The following is a 9,515-nucleotide window of genomic DNA, read 5'->3' as shown; positions in this document are numbered from 1 at the left end:
GTCTTTTGTCCTTTTTACGGTCAAAGACTAACCGGCCATGTGTGTTAGACATAGGCTTTGGGATTTTTGGCAAACCCCCAGCCATCAACGGGTTTGATGTGCCTTTACCGATTACCGTTTGAATCGGGCTAGCATGTGAATTATTAAAACCCGTTTCACATGTAACGTTGTGCTAAGAGAATTACTTCCCTTAGACTTAATGCTATGATTTTGAATACATAGACTTCGTCTTTCTCACGGGAATAGACTACCCGGCAACGCGTGTTAGGCGTTGACTTATCCCTACTCAGGCTTCGGGATAAAATTCCCCGTGCATCGAGTGCCCGGATTTGACAATCGTGTCTTTTCTAAAAGCAAAGACAGATTGAGAAACGGGAGAGGAAGAATTTTATATTCTATCTCCCGGTGCTGAAGAGGAAGAATTTTATATTCTATCTTCGGCCGGAAAGGGAACTTGAGGTGGGATCCCCCACCCCCAGAATCCGGAATGATGAACTGGGAGTGGGTTCTCCACTCCGAGCATCGGAAAGGTCCGAGGAGAGGAAGAATTTTATATTCTATCTCCCGGTGCTGAAGAGGAAGAATTTTATATTCTATCTACAGCTGGAAAGGAAACTCGAGGTGGGATCTCCACCCCCAGAATCCGGAAGGATGAAACTAAGAGTGGGATCTCCACTCCGAGAATCGTAACAATTCGGATAACCCTAACTGTCGGAAGGTTTGATTACCCGATTTGGAAGTGGACCTCTCGTTCATTGGGGGAATCGAGAGGAGATTTTGACTGTGGCCCTAACTGTACGAAGGTTTGACCCAGCAGGAGTTTGAGATGACCCTAACTGTCGGAAGGTTTGATCACTCGATTTGAAAGTGGACCTCTCGTTCATTGGAGGAATCGAGAGGGGATTTTTGCTTTGGCCCTAACTTTTATAGGTTTGACCAGAACGCAAAGAGAGTGGAATACGGGTAGCAAAGAAAGTGCCAACTCGTATCATCACTCAAAGGGAGACTTTAATGTTAGGCGTTTAGGACCTAGCACGTTGAGTCTGAGAAATGCCAACGACGGGCAAATGGAAACGTTGGTGGATCCACTGTCGTTTAATTTGATCAGCGGATGGTTTGGTGAGGAAAGATTAACCTATCAGAGGATTGGATCTCATCTCACAAAAATAACTCATAAGAGTTAGAGAATAAGAAGAGGCATTCTGACCTTCAGGGTCAGAACGTGAATTTCTTATTCACTAATTCCACAATGATTGGGTTATCCCTAAGAATACCCACGTGGTATTCTTCCGGGAACTTCCCGATACATTGGATTATCCACCCCCAGCTTCTCTCTTGGAACTGGGTTTGACTTTGTTATCCGACCGGGTTATCCTTAAGAATATTAGCGTAATATCCTCCAGGAACTTCCCGTTAAAAGTGGGAAACAGTTTAGACTCATATACCTATTGGAGTATCAGGGAGCAGTTTAACCTCTTATACCGGTCGGAGGATTGAGAAGCAGTTTATACTCATACACTCTGTCGGAGTGTCAAGAACCAGTTTATACTCTTATACTTGTCGGAGTGTTGAGAATCAGTTTATACTCATATACTCTTTGGAGTATTGCCGTTCTCAATTGGCTTACCCTAGCGTTATGACGCCGGCTTCAACCAAGGTCTGGATGCTATTCTTGAGAGCAAAGCAATCCTTGGTGGGATGGAGGATCCTCCTGTGGTACTCGCAGTACATTGGATCTGCAGGATCGTCAGCTTCCTCCTGATTCATGATGGGCGGGAGCTTGATTTTGTTGTTCTCAAGAAGGGTCTCGAAGATAGCTGGAACGTCTTCGTCTTTGAACGAGTACTCGTTTTGGAGCTCCTCGTCCGAATTCTCCTGTTGTTCCCAGGACTGCTGTTGTGACGTTTGATTATCGTCAATAACCGTTGCAGGTGTGTCCTCTTCATCATGAGGTACGAGACTCGAATCCAGAGGGTTGACCATCGGTTGGTTTCTCTCGGCTTTCTTCCTTTTGAGGAATCGTTCGGCCTGCTCTCCTCGAGCCCTTAACTCTTTCCAGGTATTGAGCGGCTCTATTCCCATCACGTCCAAGATGTTAATGGACAAGTTGTTCTGACAAGTCTGCAAGAGGAATTCCTCCGTGACGGGATCCCTGCAGTTCATTGCCTGATTGCGGAAGCGCTTGATGAAGGTATCCACCGACTCTCCGCCTTTTTGTTTCTCGTCGAAGAGTGTCCTGATCGACACCTCGGTGTCATCATCGAAGAAATGGGCGAGAAACATGCCTTCCAAGTCCTCCCAGCTGTTGATGCTTCCGGGCTTGAGACGGCGGTACCAATCGAAGGCAGGCCCGCGAAGGGTGCCAACGAATGACCGAACCATCAAGGGTCCGTTGCCAGAGATCACCCCCAAGTGGGACTTGAAGTAGATCAGATGTTGAGTGGGCGAGCCCTTTCCGTTGAACGGCGTGAAGTTGATCAGGTTGAACTTCGCCGGATACGGGATCGAATCCCACTCTTTCGGGTAAGGACACGGAATACCGGTCTTCTTCACCTCTCGAGCAATCATCAGGGCGTCGATTTTTCTTTCGAGATCCTTCATCTTTTCGGCCTGATCTCTATCCTGTTTTGGATAAGTTTCGAGAGGAATCATACGACCACCCTCAGTGTTGTCACTACTGGTGGGTCCACCCCCAGTGTTGTTATTTTTAGTGGGGCCACCCCCAGTATTCTTGGGCGGTGCGTCGGCCATGACGATTTCGACCACCTCCGGATCGCTGTTGACTGCAGCGTTCTGGGTGCGACGATTGGACTCAACTCGCTGGTTTGACAAAGCTCGGATTCGTTGATCGTGCATTTGTCTCATCTCTTGCATAGCCATTTCCATTTCGAACTTGAAGATTTCCTTCTGCTTAGCCAGGGCCTCTTCAATGATTTTGGCTATCTGTTCGGTGTTGGCCATGTACACCTCTCGAGCTTGCCCTATGCTAGACGTTGTATCGTCGGAGGCGAGCGCGGAATGAGAATCTGAGAACTCATCATCGGAATGGACTCCTTCATGGACTCCATGGTCGTTGTTATATCCGCCGGCTTCTAGCTGAAGCTGAGCTATTCCCGAATTGACCCTGCTTCCGGGAGAGAAATTAAGGTCGGAACCACTTGACATGATTGGGGATTTTCCCTTGTTGACCATGTTGATAGTAACTTCTAGGAGCTCATCATCTCGATCAACCGATCCTCTTTGGTGGGAATGCCTTGATTTGGGGTTCGTGATTCCATCGGAGATTCTCTCGGATACCGAGACCCTCTGTGGAGCGGTCTTTGGGCAGCTACAGGTTGATAATACTGCCCTGATAAATTTGGTACACGGACAGTGAGAATCCGCTTCCCGGGTGTTTCTCTTTCGAGATTCATCCGCACCCCCAGCCCGATAGTACAACTCATTGACTTTGCAGTCGGAGTAACCTATCGGCTGCTCACAGGGGTTCTCAGGTATAACGCGTTTGTCTGTCCGACACGTTTTCTTCTGAGTAAACATTGCTTAGGAGATCGTGTACGACCCCCAGTCTGGATGTTGGCTAGAAGCTCCTTCAACGATCCCCAGCTTCCCTTGACAAGTGCTTTTCCTCGATTCTCGGGTAGAGCACCGATACGATCCTTCGGAGGATTCTTGAACTTGGGGAAATCCGCGCTGCGGTGGGGCTTTTCCAGAGGTTCGGGATCTGAAATTGATGAAGGTTGGAGAGCAATATTACCTGCTTTTACCTTAGGCGTTGATTCGGCCTTTGGCATCCAAACTCGTTCGGACCTCGGCGATCTCTTAACGGCCTCTCCCTTTGATTTCGGCGATCTCTTAACGGCCTCTCCCTTTAGCATTTCTCGTGCTTTTTGGACCAGGGCTCGGGCATGCGCACGCAAGGCGCGGCGCTTCTGGATTCGCTCCTCGAGAGTAGAACGGGTTCTTTTGACTTGAACCCATTTGTTCGTTTCTGCTTCGGAGGAGGGGCTGGTTGTTTGCCGTGGTTGCTCCTGGCGTTGCCTGGATTTTAGATCCACGTTATAGCGGATCCCATCCATTGGCTCCAAAGCCTCGGCCAGCTGACGAGCAAGACGTTGACGTCGTCTTTGTCGTGCTCTCTTTGATAATGCCGAAGCGTCTTCAGAAGTCATCTCCTCGGCGGAAGAGGAATCCGGATCTGCGATCTCGACCAGGTTGGACGACGTGGGGACGTCGCGTGGTGCAAGTGCAGAGGCGGCAACGGGGTCTTGGATTTTTGAACCGAAGGACCTGCAATCATTTATGAAAGAGGTTACCTTTCTGTACCCGTTTGGAGAGGCGGATCTGGAGGAGGAGGAAGAGAGGCCTTCTTTGAACCGTTGTTGATCGAGCTCGTGTTCTTCATTCACCCCGATCTTGAGTGCTGGTTGCGTCACGACGGCGTCGGTTGCGATGCCGTTGGCTCCCACTGTGGTCGCCAGCTTGTTTGCGGAAAAAGTTGCTGTATTCATTGCTGCATTCATTACAACTTCAATCGTTACAATGAAATAAAAAGATAGCCTTTTTATAAGACCGGTACACAATGAAAACAAAAGAAATACAACTCTTTTCAAACAAACGCAAGATCTGTTTGTCATCTCTTGCTTGCGTGGGTCTTTTGCCTGTGACGGGGATGTTGATATCCGTGGACCACCGGGGCACTCAGATCTGGTCCGATAAAATCGGGCAGAGTTTCGTCTATCCGCGGGGGGATTTTAGAAACTCTGAACCCCGTCGATCCGCGTGGGATCTCAGAGGTGTAAAGCTTATGTCTCGGCTAAAACGAGGCACTAGCTCTCCTTTGTATCACCGCTAAGGGCAATGAAACAAAAAGATAGTCTTTTTATAAGACCGGTACACAATGAAAACAAAAGAAATGCAACTCCTTTCAAACAAACGCAAGAGCTGTTTGTCATCTCTTGCTTGCGTGGGTCTTTGGCCTGTGACGGGGACGTTGATATCCGTGGACCACCGGGGCAATCAGATCTGTTCCGAGAAAATCGGGCAGAGCTTCGTCTATCCGCGGAGGGATATAGAAGCAGAACTTCGTCGATCCGCGTGAGATCTAGAAGCTATAAGCGTATACCTCGGCTAAAGCGAGGTATTAGCTCTTCTTAGTATTAACGCTAAAGGCTAATACTAAGGCTCGGACGGGTGATGAAGGCTCTGATCAAGACCTCTCCTCCTCTTGTTGAAGCACACGGGCACTCTTCACTGCAGCAGGGCTTCGCCAAGCTCTCCAAAAATCCTCCTCTCCTCTCTCTAGCCTTGCTCCAAGACAAAAGAAATCCAGCCCTTTGAATGAGGACCCAAGGGCTTGGCCGAGACACCCCTGGGGTGTCTTGGTTTTGCCAAGACACCCCTCGGGTGTTTCGAGCTTGCCGAGACTCCATTTGAGGTGTTTTGTTGGTTTCCCTGTAGATTCTTCGTCCGGATTCGGATTTGATTGATTTCGGATGCGTTGGGTGCTTGGCGAAGAGTTCAATCCGCTCTGGTGATTGGATTATCTGTAGAGTGGCCGAGGCATGAAGGGCGTTGTCCTATTCGTGAATAGTGCCGGGTTCCCGATTGGTCCGGGTCTTGGTTGTTCCGAAACCCTATCCGCTCACGTAGCTCGCCGACTCACTTCAGTCGTTCGTCGACGTCGATTAGGCTCATGTGGATCGGATAGTGACGTTCATCGTCGTTCTTTAACACTGAACCGTTCGTGGAGACCTATAGGCAATTTTCGATGCCTACATAGAGCTCATCAGCCCGGTCCTAAATTGTAAGACCGACTACATAGATTGGGTTATTACTGGCCTAACATGGAACAAGACGCCATCACGTATTCCAAACGATGCTATGCCTGCCAGATATATGCCAATTACATGCATCAATCGCCCGAACATCTTCACCCGTCAGCCACTTTATGGCCTTTTGAAACATGGGAAGCAATCCTGTTGAGAGATGTTAAGATGAGTGATATTGTTAAATTCTTAAAACATCACAACATATACAGATACAGTATTCTGAGGCGTATCATCCATGACAATGGGCCTCAGTTCGTTAGCCAAGTCTTCACTTGATTCTGTGATAAATTCAGGATCAAGAATTTAGCTTCAACAGCTTATAACCCTGCTGCTTACAGGCAAGCAGAAGCTTTCAACAAGACCATCATCAAAATTCTCACTAAGGTGGTTTCGATGAACAAAAGAGACTGGAATGAGAAACAAGGTCAAAGTTTGTGGGCCTATTGCACAACGGTTCGTACGCCGATAGGAGCGACACTGTATTCCTTGGTATATAGATGTGAAGTCGTATTACCATTGAAAATCCAAATTCCTTCTCTATGAATAGCACTTGAAACTGACATGACAATGAAAGAAAGTCATTATCGACGTCTTTAAAAACTAGAAGCACTAGATGAAAAGCAACTGCCTATTTATAGGCGAAGGAGCCAACCAAGTGGCTGGGATTCGCTACAATAATGCCTGAGCACCAAACCTCCAATGGGTGCTGAGAACGAAACAACGTAATCAATTGCTTTCGTAATTAACGCCGACGAGGACGTGGCTCGAAGCGACGCATTAAGTACCAAAGACTTAATGTCGATGAAATGAAGCGGCGAATCCATGTGGATCAATAGTCTGGGAACTGTTGAAGGTTGCCACGTCATTCAATGAGAATTATTCTCGTTTCTAAGTCAAAAATGATGAAGTTCGCTATTTTGATTAAAACTTGAATGTCGAGATTCAGCCAAAATTAATTTGAACCTCATCTTCGACGAAGGTCATTCCTTTAATTGTGCTCAAATGTTGAGACTCGATTGAGTGGATTTGAACCTCGTCTAATAACGAAGGTCATTCCTCTAATTGGGCTCAAATGCTGAGACTCGATTAAGAATGGATTCAAACCTCGTCTAATGACGAAGGTCGCTATTTCGATTAAAACTCGAATGTCGAGATTCAGCCAAAATTAGTTTCAACATCATCTAATAACGAAGGACATTCCGCTAATTAGGCTAAAATGCTGAGACTCGATTGAATAAGGTTTGAACCTCGGTTCACAACTTCGGACTAACGAAGTTTGTAAGGTTTGAACCTCGCTATGTGAGATTTGAAATACAAGGTGGAGTTCGAATCCAACCTTGTATTGGAGTGATAAGACGTGTACTTCAAGTCTTAAATCTCATAGCAACGAAGGTCATGAACTTCAAATATCAGACTAATGTAGAAGACTCATGCATGTTGAGGTGTAAAGTAGAGCTAGTGGACAAAGACAGCAAAAGTTCTACTTATATATAAAAAAAGCTGCAAAAGTCTGATTACAAAAAAATGGAGCTAAATAGATCCAGCGGTCTAACGAATTTCTTCAGCAAGTTTAGCCAAGGATTCTTGATGTTATGCCTCAACGTCAGCCAAGGCACGTCTACGTAGTTCCTCATCAGAATAGGCACTCATATCATTAATAGCTTTTTCTAGTTGTTCCATTCAATTAAGTTCTACTTGGAGCAAGGGATTATGTTGCACCTGTTTGGAGGCCAATGTCTGCCTCATATCCACCATGCTTGCCAACTCTGTCTCAGCTTCTGCCAGCTTGGTCTGAAGAGCCTTCAGTTGAGCTTTAAAATGATCGACCTGACGTTGTTTTTGAAGTTCAGCATCTGCAACCTTTTTACCCTCATGGGATAAATTCTCCTCAATCTCTTTAAGCTCCTTAACTCGTTGCTTAGTCTTAAGTAATTGACGGTCAAGTTCAAATAAGGAGTCATCCCTTTGTCGTATAGTTCGTGTAACATTGCTTTTTCCCCTTCCGATGACCGGATACCATTATCAATACCTATCTATAAATTAGTAATTCTTTCCTTTTTGTATCCTATATAATCTTCTAGCATGAGGATTTTAACTTAGACAATTTTCATATTATGATCTAGTTAACTAAGTCATAGCATGCATACAAACATAGCATGTAAACCTAAGTTAACCATGCTTTAAACCTTGATTAGAGAAAACCAAATTATTAAATATGTAATGTGAAACTCTCTAATTAACATAGTTATTATATTTGTTCAGCCATGTTAGTGGGGGAAATTTTGCATAAAACCCCTCAACTTTGGCCAAATTGAAGATTTCTCTTCACATGGCCTATATATATATGCACTCCACTTCTTCTTTTTGCCATAAAAGAAGAAAAATCACTCCAAAACCTCCTCCCTCTCCTCTGAACATCCCAAGCTCATCTCCTCTCGTTCAAAAAAAAAAGAGATTTCATAGATTTCCATAAGCATCATCTCTAGAGCTCTAAAGATTGAAGAAGAATGAGAGGAGAAAGAAGATAGTGGAGGATTTTAGAGGAGAAAGTAGAGCAAGTCTCAACCCTAGGTATAATGCTCTTTTTCATATTGTTATTAAGGATATTAAACTGGAATTATATGATCTAATTTGGTTTTGGCCTTGCATGTGAGGATTTTATCATTGCATGTTACTTAATATAATCTTCTAGCATGAGGATGTTACCATATAATTTCAGTTTAATGTCCTTAATAACAACATGTAAAAGAGTATTATACCTAGGGTTGAGACTTGCTCCACTTTCTCCTCTAAAATCATCCACTATCTTCTTTCTCCTCTCCTTCTTCTTTAATCTTTAGAGCTCAAGAGATGATGCTTATGGAAATCTATGAAATCTCTTTTTTTTTTAACAAGAGGATATGAGCTTGGGATATTTAGAGGAGAGGGAGGAGGTTTTGGAGTGAATTTTCTTCTTTTATGGCAAAAAGAAGAAGTGGAGTGCGCATATATGTAGGCCATGTGAAGAGAAATCTTCAATTTGGCCAAAGTTGAGGGGTTTTATGTAAAATTCCCCCCACTAACATGGCTAAACAAATATAATAACTATGTTAATTAGAGAGTTTCACATTAGGTATTTAATAATTTGGTTTTCTCTAATCAAGGTTTAAAGCATGGTTAACTTAGGTTTACATGCTAAGTTTGTATGCATGCTATGACTTAGTTAACTAGATCATAATATGAAAATTCTAAGTTAAAATCCTCATGCTAGAAGATTATATAGGATATAAAAAAGAAAGAATTACTAATTTATAGATAGGTATTAATAATAGTATCCGGTCATCGGAAGGGGAAAAAGCAATGTTACATATGGTATCAGAGCACAGGTTGACACCTTAAGAGTCCTACATTGACATACCTAGGTGACGTTGTAGGCATATAAAACTACTTATAGGTCCCTTAACACAGCTCGGCACGGTGATTCGACAAACCAACGAACCATCGGGCGATGTATCCAAGCGTGATCGTTAGACCACAACATCGAAGCTAAGTGAGATGCGACGAAGCAGATTAAAGAGGCGACGAGGTTAAACACCAAAGCGGATTTACTGCCAAATCAGGATCCAGACTGCCAAATCAGAGTTCAGATCAACGACGAAACTCGGATAAACCGATAAACCGCGAAACCGGACAACGGACACAACGGCG

Source organism: Asparagus officinalis, chromosome 8 (genome assembly GCF_001876935.1).
Source record: "Asparagus officinalis chromosome 8, Aspof.V1, whole genome shotgun sequence".
NCBI classification, from domain to species: Eukaryota; Viridiplantae; Streptophyta; class Magnoliopsida; order Asparagales; family Asparagaceae; genus Asparagus; species Asparagus officinalis.
This window is presented reverse-complemented; position numbering follows the sequence as displayed.